At 47.2% G+C, this 27,150-nt stretch overlaps 1 protein-coding gene across 1 annotated transcript in view; it reads right to left on the reverse strand.

Annotated features, from left to right (window-relative positions):
* LOC149456911 (putative calcium-activated potassium channel subunit beta) overlaps positions 1 to 7,762 on the reverse strand; it is a 54,889-nt gene extending 47,127 nt beyond the window's left edge. The window contains exon 1 of the mRNA XM_089684300.1: positions 7,660 to 7,762. The gene's annotated coding sequence lies outside the window, so the exon portion shown is untranslated. The remainder of the gene's footprint in view (positions 1 to 7,659) is intronic.
* Between the last annotated feature and the right edge of the window lie 19,388 nt (positions 7,763 to 27,150).

Here is a 27,150-nt window from a genome sequence, read left to right on the forward strand (position 1 = left end):
CAACATAAGGTAAAAACAGGAACTGCATCAAAGTCCGGAAGGAAGTGTATCATCAGACACGTCTCTGAGCTACACTGTGCATTCTCCCACCAGAAGCAATTATAAGAGGTAGGGCAGGACAATAGAACATGCCAGGAAGGGCACAAGAAGGCACCATGGCAACAGTAACACACAAAGCTATATACCATATTGTATTTAAATGCCTGGATGTAAATGCCAAATGGATGTAAATGCATCTACACACGCTTTAAAGCAGGAGCATCTAAATGCAGAAAAAAGTCTGAGAAGCATAAATGTTATTTATACCTCCCAGATAACTTCTCCTATGTTGAGGCCTTGTTTACAAGGGGTTCACAAAGGTGTTCCATGAATCCCAGTGCAAGCAATCCCATTGCTATCAATAGGGATGTAGCGGTTGCATAAGCACACACTGTCTGCATTCAGGGCAGTGTACCTGCACAGATGTCAAATTGGGAGCAGAAACCATGTCAGTGCATCCACTGCATACCTATTGACATCAATGGGATTGCCTGCATGGGCATACATTGTAGTACACCCTGTGTGAATGAGACCTTAGCCTCTTTCACGTGTTGTGAGGATCGCATGTGCGCTGGCACAGCAGCCTATCCAATTTAAATGGGCTGACGTGCCTCACAAAACACAGGGAAAAGGTCACTGCATCTTTCCACAAATCGCAACCCACAGGGGAACTGCACTACAGTGCGGTTCCCAGTGTGGGTGCGACTTCTAGTGCTGGCAGCACTCCATTAGAATTATTGGCACCTGCGCACTGGTCCCGCAATTTGTTACATAGTTAGTCTGGCTGAAAAAAGAAAAACGTACATCCAGTTCAAGTTAAATTTGCCTTCTCTTTGTCCCCAGTCACCCATTCTAGATGATTTTGTAAAGGCCCTACATGCTCGGACCTGACCTTGTTACTATTAACCACTTGCCAATCGTGCTATAGCCGAATAATGGCTACAGTGTGGTTGTCCAGTTCTGGGAGGGCGTCATAGGACGTCCTCTCAGAATGCGCTCTCCTGTGTGCCCCCAGCGGCGCTCACCCGGTGCTGTCCGTGATCACTGTGTCCTACAGACACAGCTGATCACATGATAAGGTAAAAGGCCAATCACAGCGGCCTTTTACCACGTGATCAGCTGTATCCAATGAGTAAATACAGTTGCTGGTTATCAGCTGCACTTTCTTCACGCTGTCACAGCATGATTAAAGTACTGCTGATAATTGGCAACTGTCACAGAGGACATCTGCACTGATCATCCGGGCACTGACTATCAGTGCCCTGATGATCAGTGCCCAGTAGTGCCGCCCAGCAGTGCCACCCACCAGTGCCCAGCAGTACCTCCCACCAGTGCCCAGCAGTGCCACCCATCAGTGCTGCCCAGCAGTTGCACACATCAGTGCCCAGCAGTGCCTCCAGTTAGTGTTGCCCATAAGTGTCACCCATCAGTGCAGCCTATCAGTGCCCATCATTGCTGCATATCAGTGCAGCATCATTAGTGCCTCCTCATCAATGCCCACCAGTGCTGCCTCATCAGTGCTGCCTATTAGTGTCCATCAGTGCTGCCTATCAGTGCAGCCTCATCAACGCACATCAGTTTAGGAGAAAAATTACCTGATTGCAAAATTTTATAATAGAAATAAAGAAAACCTTTTCTTTTTTCAAATTTGTTGCTCTTTTTTTGTTTATAGTGCAAAACAATAAAAAACAGCCAGTGGCAAATAAATACCACCAAAAGAAAGCTCTATTTGTGTGAAAAAAAATTATAAAAATTTCATATGGGTACAATATTGCATGACCATGCAATTGTCATTCAAAGTGTGAGAGCATTGAAAGTTGAAAATTGGCCTAGGCACAAAGGGATTAAAAGTGCTCAGTAGGCAAGTGGTTAATATATTTGAAGAATTTTGGGGGGTTTGTCCTGCTACCTTTTCAATCTGTAGTTCGTTTTCAATTTTGTGTGCGGGTGGTTGCAGCTGCAAGAAGTACGGCTCCCGCAGCAGCTTTTACCTGCACTAGTGTGAACCGAGCCTTAGAAAAGCTAAACATAAGAGTGTCAGTGTACAAGAGGCCTTAGAAACACCTGCTACGTGTTTGCATTAGAGGACTGGCAGGCTGTCAAATTCTGCTGTAACGGAAAGTAAAAGGAAAGAGCTGTTGTGAACTTTGAGGATTCATTTTTTTATTTAGAATATGGAAATACTTTAGTGTGCATAGTCTGGTCACAGGTGTGAATTAGATTTCTATATGATTTATCTAAACTTTGTAGACTCTAGCATGCTAGGTTACTTCTCTTACAATTCACCATATTTGCATCACTCAAACCTTGATAATGAGAGTGAGGAAACTTTATGTGTAAAATTTGTAACTATTAAAATTGCTATTACTGAAATGGTTGAATGATCTGTCAGTTCACCTACTAACGTTTCTGAAGTACCATAAAATATGCAAACTTTCAACAGTACTGTAAATACTTGAATTGCATAGAAGTGTTTTCAGTGCAACTAATGAATAGATAATAATACACATATATATACATACACACACACATAGTGCTCAGTACACCCTTTTTGAAAAGTAAGATGTTAATCAATATCTCAATGAACACAAAAACAATTTCCAAGATTTTTACAAAACTGAGTTTGATAGAACATTTGTTTAGCTCATTACATGAAAGTAAGGTTAATAATATAACTTAGATTACATCTTCAGTTTTACTCAAATTAGTTGATCCAAAAATGAATACACCCCACAACAAAAACTACTACATCTAGTATTTTGTATGACCTCCATGATTTGTAAGGACAGCATCAAGTCTTCTAAGCATGGAATGAACAAGTTGGCGACATATTGCAACATCTATCTGTTTCCATTCATCAAAAACGACCCCTTTTAAAGCCTGGATGCTGGATGGAAAGTGATGCTCAACCTGTCTCTTCAGAATTCCCCATAGGTGTTTGGTTGGGTTTAGATCAGGAGAATTACTTGGCCACTGAATCCCTTTCACCCTGTTCTTCTTCAGAAATGCAACAGTGACCTTGGATATGTGTTTTGGATCATTGTCATGTTGAAAAAATGTACGACGACCAAGGGCACGGAGTGATGGTAGCATCTTCTCTTTCAATATAGAGCAGCACATCTGTGAATTCATGATACCATCAATGTAATGCAGCTCTCTGACACCAACAGCACTTATGCAACCTCACAGAAGGACACTGCCACCACCATGTTTCACTGTAGGCATGGTGTGTTTTTCTTTGTACTCTCCACCTTTACGACACCATACAGTTTTGAAGCCATCAGTTCCAAAAACATTTATCTTGGTCTCATCACTCCAGAGTACAAAGTCCCAGTAGTCTTATTTTTCAGCATGGGCCTGGCAAATTCTAGGTGGGCTTTTTTGTGCATGGGCTTTAGGAGAGGCTTCCTTCATGGACGTCACCCATGCATGCTATTTTTCTGCAGTGTACGCTGTAATGTTTCATGGGAAACAATCACCCAAGTTTGGCTTTCTACTTCTTTAGCTAACTGCAGTGAACTCACATAGCGATTTTCTTCAACCTTTTTCATCAGAAGACACTCCTGTCGAGGTGTTAACTTCCATGGGCGGCCTGAACGTCTCTGTGAGATGGTTGCAGTTCCATGTTTGTTAAATTTTTGTATCAGTTTTGCTACAGTATTCTGACTAATAAGTAAAGCTTTGCTGATCTTCTTGTAGCCTTCATCTTTCTTGTGTAAAGAAATGATTTTCTTTCTCAGGCCTTGTGACATTTCTCTTCCATGTGGTGTCATTGCTGACAGCATGAAAGAGGAAGGAGTTTTCTTTGTTAAATAATGCCCTTTTATAATCAACTGTCTGCTGGACACCTGTTTAATGAATAATTAGACTCATCTGTAGTTGGATTCTTGTTAATTAGGATTTTGTTGTGTAATATTTAGCTTTGCTCCTTTCAGTGGGGTGTATTCATTTTGGAAACATGGTCTTGAATGAATTTGTTAGGAAAAATACTTTTTTGCATGTGCAAATTAACAAATCTTGTTTGCAATCAATGGCCCGCATTTGTGGGAGTATTTTGTAGTATAGTGTCCCATAGAAAATGTTGATTTTGGGGAAGTAAAGGTTTCCTGATAAATCTGTTGGGGTGTACTCATTTATGCTGAGCTATATATATATATATATATATATATATAAAAATATATATATACACACTATATTGCCAAAAGTATTGGAACGCCTGCCTTTACACGCACATGAACTTCAATGGCATCGCAGTCTTAGTCCTCAGGGTTTAATATTGAGTTGGCCCACCCTTTGTGCAGCTATAACAGCTTCAACTCTTATGTGAAGGTTGTCCACAAGGTCTAGGAGTGTATCTATGGGAATGTTTGACCATTCTTCCAGAAGTGCATTTGTGAGGTCAAGCACTGATGTCGGGCGAGAAGGCCTGGCTCGCAGTCTCTGCTCTAATTCATCTCAAAGGTGTTCTATTGGGTTGAGGTCAGGACTCTGTCCTGTTGGAACAGGACGGGGCCATCCCCAAACTGTTCTCACAAAGTTGGGAGCATGAAATTGTCCACAATATCTTGGTATGCTGACGCCTTAAGAGTTTCCTTCACTGGAACTAAGGCGCCAAGCCCAACCCCTGAAAAGCAACCCCACACCATAATCCCCCTCCACCAAACTTTACACTTGGCAATGTCTGTGAAGTACCGTTCCCTGGCAACCACCAAACCCAGACACGTCCATCGGATTGCTAGACAGAGAAGTGTGATTCGTCACTCCAGAGAACGCATCTCCATTACTCTATAGTCCAGTGGCGGCGCGCTTTATACCACTGCATCCGACGCTTTACATTGCACTTGGTGATGTAAGGCTTGGATGCAGCTACTCGGCCTTGGAAACCCATTCGATGAAGCTCTCTGTGCATTATTGTGCTAATCTGAAGGCCACATGATGTTTGGAGGTCTTTAGCTATTGACTCTGCAGACAGTTGGCGACTTCTCTGCACTGTGCGCTTCAGCATGCACAGAACCTGCTCTGTCATTTTACGTGGCTGAGTTGCTGTTATTCCCAGTTGCTTCCACTTTGTTATAATACCACTAACAATTGACCGTGGAATATTTAGTAGCAAGGAAATTTCATGGATGGACTTATTGCACAGGTAGCAACATATCATGGTACCACGCTTGGATTCACTGAGCTCCTGAGAGTGACCCATTCTTTCACAAATGTTTGTAGAAGCAGTCTGCATGCCTAGGTGCATGGTTTTATACACCTGTGGCCATGGAGGTGATTGGAACACCTGAATCCAATGATTTGGAGGGGTGGCAATATAGTTTTTATATATATATATATATATATATGTGTATATATATATATATACACAGTGAAGGAAATATGTATTTGATCCCCTGCTGATTTTGAATGTTTGCCCACTCACAAAGAAATGATCAGTCTACAAATCGAATGCTAGGTGTATTGTAACACTGAGAGACAGAATAGCAATAAAAAATTCAAAGGAAATGCATGTCTAACAAATTATGAACTGATTTGCATGTTCATAAGGGAAATAAGTATCACAAAACATGACTTAGTACTTGGTGGCAAATCCCTTGTTGGAAATCACAGAGGTCAGACGTTTCCTGCAGTTGGCCACCAGGCTTGCACACATCTCAGGAGGAATTTTGGCCCACTCCTCTAGGCAAATCCTCTCCAAGTCATTAAGGTTTGGTGGCTGACGTTTGGCAACTCGAACTTTCAGCTCCCTCCACAGATTTTCAATGGGATTAAGGTCTGGAGACTGGCTAGGCCACTCCAGGACCTTTAATGTGCTTCCTCTTGAGCCACTCTTTTGTTGCCTTAGCCATGTGTTTTGGGTCATTGTCATGCTGGAACACCCATCCACGACCCATTTTCAATGCCCTGGCTGAGGGAAGAAGGTTCTCACCCAAGATTTGATGGTACATTGCCCCATCCATGGTCCCTTTGATGCGGTGCAGTTGTCCTGTCCCCTTAGCAGAAAAACACCCCCAAAGCAGAATGTTTCCACCACCATGTTTGACAGTTTGGATGGTGTTCTTGGGGTCATAGGCAGCATTCCTCCTCCTCCAAACACGGTGAGTTGAGTTGATGCCAAAGAGCTCGATTTTGGTCTCATCTGACCACAACAATTTCAACCAGTCCTCCTCTGCATCATTCAGATATTCAGTGGCAAACTTCAGACAGGACTGGACATGTGCTTTTTTGAGCAGAGGGACCTTGCGGGCACTGCAGAATTTCAATCTTTGTCGGCGTAGTGTGTTACCAATTGTTTTCTTGATGACTGTGGTCCCAGCTGCTTGGAGATCATTGACAAGATCCTGTAGTTCTGGAATGATTCCTCACTGTTCTCATGATCATTGACACTCCACGAGTTGAGATCTTGCATGGTGCACCAGACGTAGGGAAACTGACAGTTGTTTTGTGTTTGTTCCATTTGAGAATGATTGCACCAACTGTTGTCACCTTCTCACCAAGCTGCTTGGCGATAGTTTGGTAGCCCAGTCCAGCCTTGTGTAGGTCTACAATCTTGTCCCTGACATCCTTGGACAGCTCTTTGGTCTTTGCCATGGTGGAGAGCATGGAATCTGATTGTTTGATTGCTCCTGTGGACAGGTGTCTTTTATACAGGTAACATAATGAGATTAGCAGCACTCCCTTTAAGAGACTGCTTCTAATCTCAGCTTGTTACCTGTATTAAAGACACCTGGTAGCCAGAAATCCTGCTGAATGATAGGGGATCAAATACTTATTTCCCTCATGAACATGCAAATCAGTGCATCATTTGTTAGACATGCATTTCTTTAGAATTTTGTGTTGTAATTCTGTCTCTCAGTGTTACAATACACCTACCATTTGATTTTTAGACTGGTCATTTCTTTTTGAGTGGGCAAACATTCAAAATCAGCAGGGGATCAAATACTTATTTCCTTCACTGCATATAATAACACTTACAGACAATTAATTAATAATTAATAATATTTGTATCTACTTAAATTATGTTGTGCATCTTATATGAGATTTTGTATCACTCGATATGTGGCATATTATTTGTACTCTTTATGCTGAATGCAATATGGCACATATACAAACACAAATCATTTATATGCAAAATTTTGGACTTGGCGTTTCCAGTTAAGGGATCTTTCCATATAGCGGTGAAAGGGAAAAATACATGAAACAACATTTTAAAATTCCCCTAGCTGCATGCAGCCATTAGCATACCTTATTTTATAAAATTGTTTTAGTAATAACTATAGAAGATTTAATTGAAGAACAACTATAAAGCAAACTACAAGATAATTAACAACAACAACAAGATGTGCAAGATACTTACAGTAACCAACCTATATTCATCTTCCAATAGTCTGCTGAAATCAAACTGAAAAGTTATGGGCTATACATTATCACTGCACATTGATCTGCCTCATTAAAAAACTCTACATGTTTTGTAACACAGAGCAGAAAAGACTGCATTGAATATTTTGGAACTTCAACATTTTTTGCTCACAAAATTTTGTACTTTAGATAGAGGTATGAAAGTTATCATTCTTGTTAAAAAGTTATTATATATGCATAATTTAATGAAAGTATACTTACAGTATGGAGTAATGTCTTCCTTTTGTCTTAGATATTTGTCCACTTTCGACTCACATCCAGGAAAAAAAGAATTCCATCCCATGAAAGTAGAGCAGTGCACTTGGTATTCCAAATTCAGACTGACTTCACTGTGCTTCTATTAATCACAGCGATTACACTGTGTGTGGCCATAAATGGTAAGGTATGAATCCCATGAATTTCCTTAAAGGTCTGTTTAAGATATCAAACAATTAAACTGCCATTAAAACCCTCATGAAAATAGATTCTTTTAAGTAGGCACAATTTCTACATGCATTAAAAAGCTAGAAGTGCAGTGATTTCTTTTAAGAAGGTCATACACTTCTTAACAACCTGCAAAAATGAAATGCTCTTTATATATTTTTCCTGGTGTGATGTATGGGGATTAAGCACAGATGCAGAGTATGTGCAAGAGTGCAGAGGAATCCGTAAGCAGGAAAGAAACTTTAGAGGTCTAAGCGTATGCCGTTATCAGCACAGGTGTTGATATAAGTAGTAAGGTCTGAAAGACCTTTAAGCAGTGTTGATTTCATTGGTAACTGAGATGCTAGCACTGTTAGAGTGTAAGTAGAACAATATACATATAGTCACCTTCCATGATTTATGTAGTTGTCAGCAAATCATATACATCTTTTTTCCAGTTATATTAGAACTAATAAAAACTGTTACTTTACAGTAACAATAAAAAGTTACCATTTCATAAACAAAAAAAATTATAATAATTTTACTGGATATGAAGTAAGATAAAACTAGGGAGGACATCTATGCATTTTCTTTGTACTTTGTTTTCCAAAACTCACTGGGCCTGATTTACTGAGCCCTGGTTCACACTATTGGGGCTGGTTGCAAGTGCAGGAATTGTATCTGTTCCCTCACCTGTACCCACCCACAGTGCTGCTTTTACGAGATGTGCAAGAATGCCATTTATTCTGAATGGCATCCTCACGCATCTCAGTGCACGGGTGCGGAAACCACAGGGAAACTGCATGGGTTTTTTTTAAAAAGGTGCATATACCTACAAGTTTCAACTAGTTCAAAAGTCAAAGCACTTAACCCCATTATTTGTTTCTCTTTTTGTAAACCCTAAAATTGAACTTCTCTTATTAGGTCATTTTTGGGCTGTTAAACATACCAATAAATGTGTTTTGTTATGTTTTGGATAAGTTTAACAAAATTCCTGTTGATACTGCCAGAAAGCTTCCTGTTCTGACTGCTATCAATTACATTGTTCTCAACTATTTCTGAAGGTTACAGATCCACATCCTTTTATATTATGAAGAATGGGAGAGAGTTTCATAGCCCTATCATGTTTTTGGGTAGGGTTTCATAGTCCAATCTTGTTTTTCTTTTCCTGATACAGAAGGGTGAGTGAGCATTGTCACCCTAGCAATAAAGAAAATAAAGAAAAAAGCTTGAAAAAAAAAGGAATGTAGCCATAACATCTAATGATTGGTAAGCTGCAATATATTAATTATTTTTTGATTATTGTTAGGTTGAGATATGCTTTAAGGCCTCATTCACATGGTCATTCAGGGTCATACACTGCCCAGATCAGTGCATTCACACATGTCACACACAAGTAATTATATGCAAATATTATGATTATACAGGATTTATATAGCGCCAACAGTTTGCTTAGCGCTTTAAAATATAAAGAGAGACAATACAGCAACAATACAGTTCAATACAAGAGGGTAAGGAGGGTCCTGCTCCTGGGAGCTTATAATCTAATTGGGAGGGGCTGGTGGTACAAAAGGTAATAACTGCGGGGGATTGACTGATGGGAAAAATAGAAGATTTGGTTATTAACTGAAGGCAGGATAGGTTTCCCTGAAGAGATATATTTTCAGGGATAGCCTAAAAGTGGGCAGAGTAGGTGATAGTTGGACAGATTGGGGTAGAGAGTTCCAGAGTTGTTCCTGAGGATGGGGGAGGCTGTAGAGAAGTCCTGCGGACAAGCATGAGGAGGAGACAAGTGAGCTAGAGAGCAGGAGGTCTTGGGAGGATGTTTATAGACAAGATTGAGATGTAATTTGGGGCAGAGTTGTAAATGGCTTTACATGTTATTGTTAATGTTTTGAATTTTATTCATTGAGCAATGGGAAGCCAGTGGAGGGATTGACAGAGAGGGATGGCAGACATGGAACAGTTGGTAAGGTGGATGAGTCTGGCAGCAGCATTCATGATAGACTGAAGAGGGGAAATCCTGCGATTAGGTAGGCCAATGAGGAGGGAGTTACAATAATCAAGGTGAGAAATAATAAGGGAGTGAATAAGTTGCTTAGTTTCAATGGTTAAAAAGGGGCGTATTTTGGAGATGTTACAGAGGTGAAGTTTGGACAGTGATTGGATTTGGGGCTGAAAGGACAGATCGGTGTCCAGGTTTACACCTAGTACCCTGGCATGATAGGAGGGACTGATGGTTGTATTATTGATCTTGATGGAGAAGTCAGGGGAGAGGGCACAGGCTGGAGGGAATATTAAGGGCTTGGTTTTATAAAGATTGAGTTTGAGGAAGTGTGACATCCATGCTGATATATCAATTAGTAAGTTAGTTATGCAAGCCAAGGAGGTGTGGATGGAGAATAGAAGGGGTCCAAGGACAGAACCTTGGGGGACCCCTACGGCAAAAAGTAGTGGAGAGGAGGAAACAGAATTATAGGTGACACTGAAGGAGCGCTGTGATAGGTAAGTGGAGAACCAGGAGAGAGCAGAGTCTCGCAGGCCAAGAGAGTGGAGTTTGTTGAGGAGAAGGGGATTGTCACCAGTATCAAATGCTACAGAGAAGTCAAGTAGTAAGAGTACGGAGTAGTGGCCATTGGTTTTAGCAGTTAGTAAATCATTAGTGAGTTTTATTAGGGCAGTTGCGGTGAAGTGCTGCTAGCGAAAGCAAGACTATAAAGGGACAGATGACTGGCCCTGTACGCAGACAGTTTGCATGCAAAGCCACTCATATGTCCCTAACCTCAGGTAAGCACTCCATGTGCCATTACATGTAAAGAGCTATGGACTTTGTCAACCTGGTTGAGGTATACAGTATATTCTACCAGATACCATCAATAAAGATGTACTGCAGACTGTGTATAAAACGATTTGTGTGCAAGTGGACAAACATCATGATGAGGTTTGTATTGTGGCTAGGGATTATCAACATGTTCATATCCCTAACAGAGATGAAAATACCCTCATGTGTACACTCATGTCCCTGGAGATTTTAAAACAGATCTGTATCCACAATTCAGAGCATAGAATCATATTTAAATTTTTCTGGTGCCATCATATGCACAGTCTATCAGCAGGACTAAGCTATCATTAAAATGGTGACATTTTGGGCAGATGAAGCCATAGCAGCTTTACAGGATTGCTTGAGATACACTGACTGGAATATGTTCAGGGATGCTGCCACTTTGAGGAGTCAAGTTAATCTTCAGGAGTACGCATCAGTGATTACTGCATCCATTAGTAAATGTGCCTAGGATGTATCCACTACATAGGGAATTAGGATGGTGAGGGTTCTGTTAAAAGAAAAAAACACAGCCTTTAAATCAGGGAATAGGGAAGCTTGGTATAGCTAAAACAAGGTTAAAAAGTGGTATTAGGGAGGCAAAGCAGAAATACCAACTGTGAATAGAAAGGGGTCTTAATCAAATAATTCAAAGAAGATGTAGCAAGGTATACAGGCAAGGCTTAAAGGAAAATAATTCTGTTGAACAGTGTGTAGCCTCTCTCCCAGATGATTTAACCACTTCCTGTCCGGACACTTTTACCCCCTTCCTGTCCAGTGAAAACACAGTGTTTCACTGTGTCCGGAGGACACATCGGGCACCGGATCGCGGTGCTGCACGCTCCCAGGGAGCGCGCACAGCTAGAAAGGCCGTTTATGAATGGCAACCCGCCCCTGGAGTGCCACCGTCCTGCCGTTTATAAACAGCAGGGGGACGGCAAGTGGTTAACTCTTACAGCTGCTTTGACCATATAAAGTAGATAAAGATGTGGCAGTCAAGTTGCCACCATGTCTGGGAGAGGTGTTTTTGTAGTATCCATCTGGGACTTGAGGCAGATTCTGTGAGGAAAGTAGCAGGGTCTGATAATACCCTTAGATGGATTTTGAAGGGTTGTGTTGTTCAATTAATTTTCAACTGAGATAGAGATATAAAAAATTTCACTCCAGTAGCAAGCTGTTCCTACACGTTTACGATATCAAAAATGGTCTCTGTGTCTAAAACATGTATTGTTTTTTAATTTGATCAATGGTGCTTTGAAAAACAGATCTTGCAGTATATGAAAGAAACTATATCAGTGGGGTTGGACCCCTTTCAGCTTGCATTTCGGCTGAATAGATCAACTAAGAATGTAATCGCCATAATTAGAGATGAGCGAAGTATTCAAAAATTCGATTCGACTGATTCGGCGAATTCGTGGACAATATTCGATTTGAGTCGAATATATTCGCTGTGAATTTAACTTAAAAAAGGGTGTTTCTAGGCTTCAGAGAGACTTAATATTAGTGCAGAACACTGTACCTTTAATTTAAATGCCCTTGGAGTCTGCTGGGGAAGAGAAATAATACTGTCAGTCAGTATGACATGCAGATGAGTGCCGTCGATCTTAGAATCACCGCACACTTCACTCATTTAGCCAGTCACGGGGGCCAAAACCAGTGTTTGGAGCCACAGTGTGGCGGTGGAAGCAGCAGCAATGGGAGGCCATACAGCAACCTATGACAAAATGGAAACCAGCAGGAGTGTGAGGAGACCTCAAAGTGGCACATGGCAGAGTGGGAGCAATGGGAGGCGGTACAGGAACCCATGTCACACTGTGGACCCAGCAGCAGCGTGACCAGGCGGTACGGGGGCCCATGGCAGATTTGGGGCCTGGCAGCACCTATGGGAGGCCTGTAATCTGCCAGCAACCTATGACAAAATGGAAACCAGCAGGAGTGTGAGGAGACCTGAAAGTGGCACATGGCAGAGTGGGAGCAATGGGAGGCGGTACAGGGACCCATGTCACACTGTGGACCCAGCAGCAGCGTGACCAGGTGGTACGGGGGCCCATGGCAGATTACAGGCCTGGCAGCAGCAATGGGAGGCCCGTAATCTGCCAGCACCCTATGACAAAAAATGGAACACACCAGCAGTGTGTGAGGAGACCTGAAAGTGGCACATGGCAGAGTGTGGCGATGGAGACAGCAGCAATGGGAGGCCGTACAGGGACCCATGAGAGACTGTGGACCTGGCAGCAGCATGAGGAGGCGGTATAGGGACCCATGGCAGATTAGGGGCCTGGCAGCAGCTATGGGAGGCCCGTAATCTGCCAGCACCCTATGACAAAAAATTGAACACACCAGCAGTGTGTGAGGAGACCTGAAAGTGGCACATGGCAGAGTGTGGCGATGGAGACAGCAGCAATGGGAGGCCATACAGGAACCCATGAGAGACTCTGGACCTGGCAGCAGCATGAGGAGGCGGTATAGGGGCCCATGGCAGATTAGGGGCCTGGCAGCAGCTATAGGAGGCCCGTAATCTGCCAGCACCCTATGTCAAAAAATTCAACACACCAGCAGTGTGAGGAGACCTGAAAGTGGCACATGGCAGAGTGTGGCGATGGAGACAGCAGCAATGGGAGGCCGTACAGGGACCCATGACAGACTCTGGACTTGGCAGCAGCATGAGGAGGCGGTATAGGGGCCCATGGCAGATTAGGGGCCTGGCAGCAGCTATGGGAGGCCCGTAATCTGCCAGCACCCTATGTCAAAAAATTCAACACACCAGCAGTGTGAGGAGACCTGAAAGTGGCACATGGCAGAGTGTGGCGATGGAGACAGCAGCAATGGGAGGCCGTACAGGGACCCATGACAGACTCTGGACTTGGCAGCAGCATGAGGAGGCGGTATAGGGGCCCATGGCAGATTAGGGGCCTGGCAGCAGCTATGGGAGGCCCGTAATCTGCCAGCACCCTATGTCAAAAAATTGAACACACCAGCAGTGTGTGGAGACCTGAAAGTGGCACATGGCAGAGTGTGGCGATGGAGACAGCAGCAATGGGAGGCCGTACAGGGACCCGTGACAGACTCTGGACTTGGCAGCAGCATGAGGAGGCGGTATAGGGGCCCATGGCAGATTAGGGGCCTGGCAGCAGCTATGGGAGGCCCGTAATCTGCCAGCACCCTATGACAAAAAATGGAACACACCAGCAGTGTGAGGAGACCTGAAAGTGGCACATGTTTGGGGCATGATTCATGGCGGATTTAGTCAGTTGTGTCAGGAATTGGTGGTTTGAAATCCAGACTAATCCACGCCTGATTCATTTTCACAAACGTGAGTCTCTCCACACTTTGGGTGGAAAGTCGTGTCCTCCGCGGAGTTGCAATACCTCCTGCCGCACTAAACACGCGCTCCGATGCCACGCTACTGGCCGGGCATGACAGCCTTTCAAGGGCAAATTCAGCTAGTTGGGGCCAAAGGTCAAGTTTCGTTGCCCAGTAGTCAAGGGGATTGTCTACCTCGGTTGGCAGGGTGCTGTCCAAGTAGGCCTAAGCCTGTTGTTTGAGGTCGTGCTCCAGGTCCACCTGATGCTGCTGCTGCTGCTGCTGCTGCTGCTGCGGCTGGTTATTAGTTTCCTCACTGTGCTGGTGAAGAAAGCTACTCATCATCGACTGCAGACTGAGGCAGCTGCTGCTGGTGGAGCTGTCACTGCTCCTACCACCCCACCCCTCCCCTGCTGCCATGGCAGCGTAACGCGAGCGCACAGGGCCCACAGTATCTGAGGATGGACGTTGGCGCAGACAGGCAGAGACCAGCTGACTACATAGGTGGTTTTTATAGTACGTTATTTTGGCCTCCCTCTCAGCAGGTGTGAAAAAGGCCACCATTTTGGAACGGTAGCGAGGGTCCAACAAGGTGGACAGCCAAAAGTCATCCCTCTGTCTGATGGTTATTATTCGGCTGTCGGTACGCAAGCAAGCGAGCATGCTATGGGCCATTTGTGCCAAGGAATGCGAGGGACTCCCTGCCTCCATCTCCACAGCATACTGCCACGGTGCGTCTGGGTCCTCTGTCTCCTCTTCCTCCTCCTCTACCAGATGCTCCTGCTCCTCCACTCCTGTCCGCTGAGTGGAAAAACCACCCATTTCACTCAATAATTCCTGAGCACCAATGTCCTCCTCTACCTCCTCCTCTTCTTCCTGTCCTGCCCCCACAGGGGTAATGTGGCGTTGAGATCTGTGCGCCACGTCTACCGCACCCTGACCAGCCATTATTAACAGCATTTGTTCCAGGACGTGCAACAGAGGAATGACGTCGTTCATCCCATAGTCCTGCCGACTCACGAATAGCGTGGCCTCCTCAAAGGGCCTGAGCAAGCGCAGGTGTCACGCATGAGCTGCCAATGGCTGACATCTAAGTTACACAGGGAGTACCTTTATCCGCTTTTAACATCAGGAAATCTGTGATGGCCTTTTGCTGTTCGTAAAGGCGGTCTAACATATGTAGGGTTGAATTCCACCTTGTTGCAACGTCACAGCATGAGGAGTCGGTACGGGGGCCCATGGCAGATTACAGGCCTGGCAGCAGCAATGGGAGGCCCGTAATCTGCCAGCACCCTATGTCAAAAAATTCAACACACCAGCAGTGTGTGAGGAGACCTGAAAGTGGCACATGGCAGAGTGTGGCGATGGAGACAGCAGCAATGGGAGGCAGTACAGGGACCCATGAGAGACTCTGGACCTGGAAGCAGCATGAGGAGGCGGTATATAGGGGCCCATGGCAGATTAGGGGCCTGGCAGCAGCTATGGGAGGCCCGTAATCTGCCAGCACCCTATGTCAAAAAATTCAACACACCAGCAGTGTGAGGAGACCTGAAAGTGGCACATGGCATGAGACACTGTGGACCTGGCAGCAGCATGAGGAGGCGGTATAGGGGCCCATGGCAGATTAGGGGCCTGGCAGCAGCTATAGGAGGCCCGTAATCTGCCAGCACCCTATGTCAAAAAATTCAACACACCAGCAGTGTGAGGAGACCTGAAAGTGGCACATGGCAGAGTGTGGCGATGGAGACAGCAGCAATGGGAGGCCGTACAGGGACCCATGAGAGACTCTGGACTTGGCAGCAGCATGAGGAGGTGGTATATAGGGGCCCATGGCAGATTAGGGGCCTGGCAGCAGCTATGGGAGGCCCGTAATCTGCCAGCACCCTATGTCAAAAAATTCAACACACCAGCAGTGTGTGAGGAGACCTGAAAGTGGCACATGGCAGAGTGTGGCGATGGAGACAGCAGCAATGGGAGGCAGTACAGGGACCCATGAGAGACTCTGGACCTGGAAGCAGCATGAGGAGGCGGTATATAGGGGCCCATGGCAGATTAGGGGCCTGGCAGCAGCTATGGGAGGCCCGTAATCTGCCAGCACCCTATGTCAAAAAATTCAACACACCAGCAGTGTGAGGAGACCTGAAAGTGGCACATGGCATGAGACACTGTGGACCTGGCAGCAGCATGAGGAGGCGGTATAGGGGCCCATGGCAGATTAGGGGCCTGGCAGCAGCTATAGGAGGCCCGTAATCTGCCAGCACCCTATGTCAAAAAATTCAACACACCAGCAGTGTGAGGAGACCTGAAAGTGGCACATGGCAGAGTGTGGCGATGGAGACAGCAGCAATGGGAGGCCGTACAGGGACCCATGAGAGACTCTGGACTTGGCAGCAGCATGAGGAGGTGGTATATAGGGGCCCATGGCAGATTAGGGGCCTGGCAGCAGCTATGGGAGGCCCGTAATCTGCCAGCACCCTATGTCAAAAAATTCAACACACCAGCAGTGTGTGAGGAGACCTGAAAGTGGCACATGGCAGAGTGTGGCGATGGAGACAGCAGCAATGGGAGGCCGTACAGGGACCCATGAGAGACTCTGGACCTGGCAGCAGCATGAGGAGGCGGTATATAGGGGCCCATGGCAGATTAGGGGCCTGGCAGCAGCTATGGGAGGCCCGTAATCTGCCAGCACCCTATGTCAAAAAATTCAACACACCAGCAGTGTGAGGAGACCTGAAAGTGGCACATGGCATGAGAGACTGTGGACCTGGCAGCAGCATGAGGAGGCGGTATAGGGGCCCATGGCAGATTAGGGGCCTGGCAGCAGCTATGGGAGGCCCGTAATCTGCCAGCACCCTATGTCAAAAAATTCAACACACCAGCAGTGTGAGGAGACCTGAAAGTGGCACATGGCAGAGTGTGGCGATGGAGACAGCAGCAATGGGAGGCCATACAGGGACCCATGACAGACTCTGGACCTGGCAGCAGCATGAGGAGGCGGTATAGGGGCCCATGGCAGATTAGGGGCCTGGCAGCAGCTATAGGAGGCCCGTAATCTGCCAGCACCCTATGTCAAAAAATTCAACACACCAGCAGTGTGAGGAGACCTGAAAGTGGCGCATGGCAGAGTGTGGCGATGGAGACAGCAGCAATGGGAGGCCGTACAGGGACCCATGAGAGACTCGGGACCTGGCAGCAGCATGAGGAGGCGGTATATAGGGGCCCATGGCAGATTAGGGGCCTGGCAGCAGCTATGGGAGGCCCGTAATCTGCGAGCACCCTATGTCAAAAAATTCAACACACCAGCAGTGTGAGGAGACCTGAAAGTGGCACATGGCATGAGAGACTGTGGACCTGGCAGCAGCATGAGGAGGCGGTATAGGGGCCCATGGCAGATTAGGGGCCTGGCAGCAGCTATAGGAGGCCCGTAATCTGCCAGCACCCTATGTCAAAAAATTCAACACACCAGCAGTGTGAGGAGACCTGTAAGTGGCACATGGCAGAGTGTGGCGATGGAGACAGCAGCAATGGGAGGCCGTACAGGGACCCATGAGAGACTCTGGACTTGGCAGCAGCATGTGGAGGCGGTATATAGGGGCCCATGGCAGATTAGGGGCCTGGCAGCAGCTATGGGAGGCCCGTAATCTGCCAGCACCCTATGTCAAAAAATTCAACACACCAGCAGTGTGTGAGGAGACCTGAAAGTGGCACATGGCAGAGTGTGGCGATGGAGACAGCAGCAATGGGAGGCCGTACAGGGACCCATGAGAGACTCTGGACCTGGCAGCAGCATGAGGAGGCGGTATATAGGGGCCCATGGCAGATTAGGGGCCTGGCAGCAGCTATGGGAGGCCCGTAATCTGCCAGCACCCTATGTCAAAAAATTCAACACACCAGCAGTGTGAGGAGACCTGAAAGTGGCACATGGCATGAGAGACTGTGGACCTGGCAGCAGCATGAGGAGGCGGTATAGGTGCCCATGGCAGATTAGGGGCCTGGCAGCAGCTATAGGAGGCCCGTAATCTGCCAGCACCCTATGTCAAAAAATTCAACACACCAGCAGTGTGAGGAGACCTGAAAGTGGCACATGGCAGAGTGTGGCGATGGAGACAGCAGCAATGGGAGGCCGTACAGGGACCCATGACAGACTCTGGACTTGGCAGCAGCATGAGGAGGCGGTATAGGGGCCCATGGCAGATTAGGGGCCTGGCAGCAGCTATGGGAGGCCCGTAATCTGCCAGCACCCTATGTCAAAAAATTCAACACACCAGCAGTGTGAGGAGACCTGAAAGTGGCACATGTTTGGGGCATGATTCATGGCGGATTTAGTCAGTTGTGTCAGGAACTGGTGGTTTGAAATCCAGACTAATCCACGCCTGATTCATTTTCACAAACGTGAGTCTCTCCACACTTTGGGTGGACAATCGTGTCCTCCGCGGAGTTACAATACCTCCAGCCGCACTAAACACACGCTCCGATGCCACGCTACTGGCCGGGCATGACAGCCTTTCAAGGGCAAATTCAGCTAGTTGGGGCCAAAGGTCAAGTTTCGTTGCCCAGTAGTCAAGGGGATTGTCTACCTCGGTTGGCAGGGTGCTGTCCAAGTAGGCCCAAGCCTGTTGTTTGAGCTCCTGCTCCAGGTCCACCTGATGCTGCTGCTGCTGCGGCTGGTTAGTAGTTTCCTCACTGCGCTGGTGAAGAAAGATACTCATCATCGACTGCAGACTGAGGCAGCTTCTGCTGGTGGAGCTGCCACTGCTCCTACCACCCCACCCCTCCCCTGCTGCCATGGCAGCGGAACGCGAGCGCACAGGGCCCACAGTGTCTGAGGATGGACGTTGACGCACAAAGGCAGAGACCAACTGACTACATAGGTGGTTTTTATAGTACGTTATTTTGGCCTCCCTCTCAGCAGGTGTGAAAAAGGCCACCATTTTGGAACGGTAGCGAGGGTCCAACAAGGTGGACAGCCAAAAGTCATCCCTCTGTCTGATGGTTATTATTCGGCTGTCGCTACGCAAGCAACCGAGCATGCTATGGGCCATTTGTGCCAAGGAATGCGAGGGACTCCCTGCCTCCATCTCCACAGCATACTGCCACGGTGCGTCTGGGTCCTCTGTCTCCTCCTCCTCCTCCTCTACCACATGCTCCTGCTCCTCCACTCCTGTCCGCTGAGTGGAAAAACCACCCATTTCACTCAATAATTCCTGAGCACAAATGTCCTCCTCTACCTCCTCCTCTTCTTCCTGTCCTGCCCCCACAGGGGTCATGTGGCGTTGAGATCTGTGCGCCACGTCTACCGCACCCTGACCAGCCATTGTTAACAGCATTTGTTCCAGGACGTGCAACAGAGGAATGACGTCGTTCATCCCATAGTCCTGCCGACTCACGAATAGCGTGGCCTCCTCAAAGGGCCTGAGCAAGCGGCAGGTGTCACGCATGAGCTGCCAATGGCTGACATCAAAGTTACACAGGGGAGTACCTTTATCCGCTTGTAACATCAGGAAATCGGTGATGGCCTTTCGCTGTTCGTAAAGGCGGTCTAACATGTGTAGGGTTGAATTCCACCTTGTTGCAACGTCGCAGATCAGGCGATGCTGTGCAATTCCGTTCTGCCGCTGCAGCTCAAGGAGGGTGTGCTTTGCGGTGTAGGAATGGCTGAAATGCATGCAAAGTTTACGTGACATTTTAAGGATGTCTTGCAGTGGGATGGTGGATTTTAGGAACCGCTTGACAACCAGATTGAACACGTGAGCCATGCATGGCGCATGGCACAACCTTCCTTGACGCAGAGCAGACACCATGTTCTTTCCGTTGTCGGTCAACATGGTTCCGATTTTCAGTTTGCGCAGAGACAGCCATCTGTCGATTTCTCTGTTCATTACACTGAGAAGTTCCTCCCCTGTGTGACTACGTTCGCCAAGGCATACCAGGTGCAGCACAGCGTGACGCCGTTGCGCCCTGCACATGTGATATGCCGGTTGGGTAATGGGACTTGGCACGGGGGTGGCGGCTGAGGACACGGCGGAAGAAGAGGTGGTAGAGGCGGACATCTTTTGTGGACCAAGGACGTGCAAACGTGGAGGCAAAAGCGGCGTGACCTGTCCAAGTTGCTGGTGCGGCTGTGACGGCACCACGTTCACCCAGTGGGCCGTAAATGACATGTACTGTCCCTGACCGTAGTTACAGCTCCACACGTCGGCGCTGCCGTGCACTTTGGCAGAGACCGACATGCTCAAAGACTGGCCCACCATCTCTTATACATGTGAATGCAGGGCTGGCACTGCCTTTTTGGCGAAGAAATGACGGCTTGGCACTCTCCACCGCGGCGCGGCACAAGCCATCATTTCTCGGAAAGGTGCTGAGTCCACCACTTGGAAAGGGAGGGACTGCAGCACCAGCAACTTGGACAGGAGGACGTTCAGCTTTTGCACCGTCGGGTGCGTGCTCGCAAACTGTTGTCTCTTGGAAACGGATTCCAAGAAAGACTGCTGACGGAATCCGTGAAGAGGAGTAGCAGGAGAAGGAGCATCTGAACGAGCGGAAGATGCCAACGAGCGACAACTCCCCTCAGCAGAGGTGTTGGAGCCTTGACTGGCTGATGGAGGGCGATTGACGTCGGGTGACGGAGCAAGTAACGGAGCGGGTGATGGAGTGGGGGCTGGGGCGGGCAGAACCGCCGTATCTTTATCACGGTTTTCCCATGCCACCAAATGGCGACGCTGCATATGCTGCCGCAACGCTGTAGTCCCAACATGGGCCCCCTGGCCACGCTTGACTTTCTGGCCACATAGTCAACATACGGCTACGTTTACTTCCTCGGGCGGCTTGACGAAAAATTGCCACACCGCCGAGTAGGAAACTTTGCCCCCGATACTCCTCACTGGCTGACTGCTGCTTCCTCCGTGCACACCGGCACCACTACTGGCCGTGGTGGTAGGTTGCAGTGAAGCTGGTGCTCTACTCCGTGGCCGTTTGGCTCCACTGACACTGCTGCGACCCTGCTGCCTCCTGGGCAACCCACCGACTGTTTCGCTCGCTGCCAAGCTGCCACCCTCTTCTCCTGATGATGCGGAAGAAATTGCCTGATGACGACGAGGCTGCCAAGTGCGATCAACCTCCTCATCATCAAGTAGGGTATCCGCCTCACTACTAGCCCCCTCGGCTGCGTGTGGGTCAGGAGACAGACCTGTCTCTAGACCGGCTACCGAGCCACTCTCCTCGCCAGTACTTCTTCGCCTGGCTGCTGAAAAGGCGGATGTCTCCCCCCGTTCCTGACCGCCCTCTGTTAGCTCTTCCTCACTGTACAGTGGGGCTGAGCCCACAGCATGCGATACTTCGCTTGGTGAGGGAACACCAAAGGACAGGGGCAGGTAGAGGACACGTGATTTCAGTGGGCTTGGTCCCGGGCCATGCCAACTAACGGTTGTGTCTGACGTACCCACCGACCGTTGGCTGTAGGTGTCAGAGGTGACCTGGGAAGAGGAAGACGACCGAGCCAACCAATCGATGACGGCAGGGTTGTCGGTGGAGACACGACCGCTGGATGACACCGGGAGCACTGGCCTCTGGCTGCGAATAGTGCTGCCTCGACCCCTTCCTCTGCTGCCACGTCTGCTCGCTCCTAAAACATTGCCTCCTCTGCCACTCCTCTGCATGTTGTCTGACATACTCTTTAATTCAACGATTCTGTGTCCCTGAGTAACAATTCTGTGTCCCTGAGTAACAATTCTGTGTCTGTCCCTGAGTAACAATTCTGTGTCCCTGAGTAACGTTTCTGTGGCCCTAAGTAACGGTTCTGTGGCCCTCAGTAACAATTCTGTGTCCCTGAGTAACAATTCTGTGTCTGTCCCTGAGTAACAATTCTGTGGCCCTCAGTAACGGTTCTGTGGCCCTCAGTAACAATTCTGTGTCCCTGAGTAACAATTCTGTGTCTGTCCGAGTAACAATTCTGTGGCCCTAAGTAACGGTTCTGTGGCCCTCAGTAACAATTCTGTGTCCCTGAGTAACGTTTCTGTGGCCCTAAGTAACGGTTCTGTGGCCCTCAGTAACAATTCTGTGTCCCTGAGTAACAATTCTGTGTCTGTCCCTGAGTAACAATTCTGTGGCCCTAAGTAACGGTTCTGTGGCCCTCAGTAACAATTCTGTGTCCCTGAGTAACAATTCTGTGGCCCTAAGTAACGGTTCTGTGGCCCTCAGTAACAATTCTGTGTCCCTGAGTAACAATTCTGTGTCTGTCCCTGAGTAACAATTCTGTGGCCCTAAGTAACGGTTCTGTGGCCCTCAGTAACAATTCTGTGTCCCTGAGTAACAATTCTGTGGCCCTAAGTAATGGTTCTGTGGCCCTCAGTAACAATTCTGTGTCCCTGAGTAACGTTTCTGTGGCCCTAAGTAACGGTTCTGTGGCCCTCAGTAACAATTCTGTGTCCCTGAGTAACAATTCTGTGTCTGTCCCTGAGTAACAATTCTGTGGCCCTAAGTAACGGTTCTGTGGCCCTCAGTAACAATTCTGTGTCCCTGAGTAACAATTCTGTGTCTGTCCCTGAGTAACAATTCTGTGGCCCTAAGTAACAGTTCTGTGGCCCTCAGTAACAATTCTGTGTCCCTCAGTAACAATTCTGTGTCTGTCCCTGAGTAACAATTCTGTGGCCCTAACTAACGTTTCTGTGGCCCTAAGTAACAGTTCTGTGGCCCTCAGTAACAATTCTGTGTCCCTGAGTAACGTTTCTGTGGCCCTAAGTAACAATTCTGTGGCCCTCAGTAACAATTCTGTGTCTGTCCCTAAGTAACAATTCTGTGGCCCTAAGTAACGGTTCTGTGGCCCTCAGTAACAATTCTGTGTCCCTGAGTAACGTTTCTGTGGCCCTAAGTAACAATTCTGTGGCCCTCAGTAACAATTCTGTGTCTGTCCCTGAGTAACAATTCTGTGGCCCTAAGTAACGGTTCTGTGGCCCTCAGTAACAATTCTGTGTCCCTGAGTAACGTTTCTGTGGCCCTAAGTAACAATTCTGTGGCCCTCAGTAACAATTCTGTGTCTGTCCCTGAGTAACAATTCTGTGGCCCTAAGTAACGGTTCTGTGGCCCTCAGTAACAATTCTGTGTCCCTCAGTAACAATTCTGTGGCCCTAAGTAACAGTTCTGTGGCCCTCAGTAACAATTCTGTGTCCCTGAGTAACAATTCTGTGGCCCTAAGTAACAGTTCTGTGGCCCTCAGTAACAATTCTGTGTCCCTCAGTAACAATTCTGTGTCTGTCCCTGAGTAACAATTCTGTTGCCCTAACTAACGTTTCTGTGGCCCTAAGTAACAGTTCTGTGGCCCTCAATAACAATTCTGTGTCCCTGAGTAACGTTTCTGTGGCCCTAAGTAACAATTCTGTGGCCCTCAGTAACAATTCTGTGTCTGTCCCTGAGTAACAATTCTGTGGCCCTAAGTAACGGTTCTGTGGCCCTCAGTAACAATTCTGTGTCCCTGAGTAACAATTCTGTGTCTGTCCCTGAGTAACAATTCTGTGGCCCTAAGTAACGGTTCTGTGGCCCTCAGTAACAATTCTGTGTCCCTGAGTAACAATTCTGTGGCCCTAAGTAACAGTTCTGTGGCCCTCAGTAACAATTCTGTGTCCCTCAGTAACAATTCTGTGTCTGTCCCTGAGTAACAATTCTGTGGCCCTAAGTAACAGTTCTGTGGCCCTAAATAACAATTCTGTGGCCCTCAGTAACAATTCTGTGTCTGTCCCTGAGTAACAATTCTGTGGCCCTAACTAACGTTTCTGTGGCCCTAAGTAACAGTTCTGTGGCCCTCAGGGCCACAGAAACGTTACTCAGGGACACAGAATTGTTACTGAGGGCCACAGAACTGTTACTTAGGGCCACAGAAACGTTAGTTAGGGCCACAGAATTGTTACTCAGGGACAGACACAGAATTGTTACTGAGGGACACAGAATTGTTACTGAGGGCCACAGAACTGTTACTTAGGGCCACAGAATTGTTACTCAGGGCCACAGAATTGTTACTTAGGGCCACAGAAACGTTACTCAGGGACACAGAATTGTTACTAAGTAACAATTCTGTGGCCCTCAGTAACAATTCTGTGTCTGTCCCTGAGTAACAATTCTGTGGCCCTAACTAACGTTTCTGTGGCCCTAAGTAACAGTTCTGTGGCCCTCAGTAACAATTCTGTGGCCCTGAGTAACGTTTCTGTGGCCCTAAGTAACAATTCTGTGGCCCTCATTAACAATTCTGTCTGTCCCTGAGTAACAATTCTGTGGCCCTAACTAACGTTTCTGTGGCCCTAAGTAACGATTCTGTGGCCCTCACTAACAATTCTGTGTCCCTGAGTAATGTTTCTCTGTCCCTAAGTAACGTTTCTCTGTCCCTAAGTAACGTTTCTCTGTCCCCAAGTAACGTTTCTGTGGCCCTAACTCTGTCCCTAATACAGAGCGGTCTGCCTCTCTTGAATGACTGGAGGCAAATGAAGAATTCTAAAATGGCCGCCATTTATAGCTCGACCATTACACAGTGCTGGCTGGCTGGCTGCTGATTGGCTAATGCGATCACATGTCATTAAGGAATGCATTATGGGTCAGCGCGCCTTGTCTGCGCGCCTTCCCAGACATCCCGCTCCGTCGCCGCACATGTCCGCCGCCATTTTAGGAAAAATTTCGATTCGCGCGTCCGAAGTAGGCTATTTTTCGGATTCGGAATCGAAAATTTTCCAATATTCGAAACGAATTCCACTTCGCCTACTTCGATTCGCTCATCTCTAGCCATAATCTTTCATACTACTCTCACCCATCTTGAGGGGAAAAAAAGTTATATCCAATTGCTGTTTGTGGACTTCAGTTCTGCTTTCAATGCAATTTCTTTAGTCAGTTTTGTTCATAAGGTTTGATTTTAGACCCGGAGTCCTCATTCTGCAATTGGATTGTCGGGAATGGGCTCAGCACAGGTGGTGCTGGGGCTCACCTGCCTTGTGGGCTGCAGTACCAGTGCTGGCCAGCGGGTGCTCTCAGCAGCCAGAATCTCACTCCTGCAATCAAGCCATCACCTGGGGCTGATTGCAGGAGGTGTATTTAAGCAATGGCCAGGCCTGCAATCAGTGCCTTGGTGTTGTTTCCCATGAGCCCCTGTACCTGGCCCTGTCGTCTGCCTGCCTGCCTGTTTCCCCTGCTTGACTCTGACACTGATCGAACTCTGCCTGCACTGACCTCGGCTATTCCTGACCTTTCTCCTGCCTGCTCCATTTGTACCCTGTCTGCCCGATTATTCCTGACCCGGCCTGCCTGACCACTCTACCTCTCCAGCCTGACTACAATTGTCTGTGTTCCTGAACATACTGACATTAGTTGGAGGTTTGGTTTTGTTTGTACTGTGCGTTGTATACTTGTGTAGTTCCTAATAAATTATATTCTTATACATCACTCCTGAAGCCTGCGTTTCCCTGTGTCAGTCCACACACCTCTGGTCATACCTGGAGCCCTGATATGGATTTAAGTGTTTGGGGTTTTTTTATAAATAGGCTGCAATTGTATTTTCTGAGGAGATTATTCATCAAATTTTGATAATGAAATTACATGCACAATACAGTTGTTACGTGGTACAGAAGAAACTCGACCCACTGGAGAAAGAAAATAGTTTGCCATTTTGTGTGTTTTGCAATGTGTTGATCCTCTACAGCAGTGGTGGCAAACCTATGGCATGTGTGCCTCAGAGGGCACACAGAGCCATCTCTGTCGGCATGCGAGCCAAGTCACCCCAGCATCTCCCCAGCAGCCGAGCATTGGATAACAGGACACAGGGTCCATTTGCAAGCACGGAAAGGAGTAAGGGTGCAAGGCAATTACATCATGGGCCGCAAATTGTCCAAGCTTTCACATGGCCAGTCAGTGCACTGCCAAGGATATATATATTGGACTGGCTGTGAGTTTTAATACATTCATTTTTATTAACACAAGATTTTAGCTTTCCCCCTTATGCTGTAGGTCATTGGAACTTTTCCCCCTTGGGCTGGTGGTCAGTGGAACTTTGCACCCTTGTGCCGGTGGTCAGTGGAACTTTGTCCTCTTGTGCTGGAGGTCAGTGGAACTTTGCCCTCTTGTGCTGGTGGTCAGTGGAATTTTGCCTCCTTGTGCTGGTGGTCAGTGGAAGCTCTGTTATTGTGTTTTTCTTTTAAGACAAAAGATGTTAATGTATGGATTGTTTTTTCTAAACTAAAACCTCAGTATTCAGGTTTAATTGCTGTGTTGGCACTTTGTGATAAATAAGTGGGTTTTGGGTTGCAGCTTGAGCACTCGGTCTCTAAAAGGTTCGCCATCACTGCTCTAGAGGCTGTTTTTTGAGCTTGCACCAGACTGTTGAATCCCCTCTTCCAGATTGTATCCATCTCTCTCTTGAACAAAATTATAAAATGCCCGTGTTGTCTTGACCACTGGCATATGCACATTCAACTGCATGGCAAGATGTACTAACCACCACAAGCCTTTACTTAGAAATACTACAATGGGGGCACTTGAGATGCTTGCCTATTCCAGAAGCTACATTTCCCTCAAAGATGTATAGGTAAGTAGGTTTATTTGTCCCACATCAGGTACTTGACCACCAGAGCAGATAGAACAATTCAGGTACTTAGCTATCATAGGATACAAATGGAGAAACAGAAAAAGGGCGCACCAACCTAGTGCATTATTGTTTAAAATTATTTATTAAAGAAACAAAAATAGGTATCATACTCACAATGGACATAACACAGGCATGTCAAACTGAACAAGGTGTATGATCCAAACAACATCTGAGTCCATACGATGGAACCGTGGATGACCAACTGGCTAACGCGTTTCGAGGACACAACCTCTTCCTCAGAGCCAACACTAAACGATAATGCACTAGGTCGGTGCGCCCTTTTTCTGTTTCTCCATTTGTATCCAGTGTATTCGGACCACCCCGGTCTGTTGAGGGCAGCAAGCAGTGCATATTCCAGAAAATTCCAGAACATTCCTATTGGGTCTACTGAGTCCTTTCCTAGCGCAGGAGTAAAGTGTTTGTTGTGTTGGACTTACCCATCATAACAGGTGGAACTTGGAACCTGCACAAACAGTTCATCTGCTGGTAAGTGCCAAAGTCTTTATAGATGGTTGTTGCTGTCAAAAGCATTTGTCTCCTTTCTCCAATATGC

The sequence above is a fragment of the Staurois parvus genome, unplaced genomic scaffold (assembly GCF_062004578.1).
Source record: "Staurois parvus isolate SC_StPar_1 unplaced genomic scaffold, SC_StPar_1.0 ptg000343l, whole genome shotgun sequence".
NCBI classification, from domain to species: Eukaryota; Metazoa; Chordata; class Amphibia; order Anura; family Ranidae; genus Staurois; species Staurois parvus.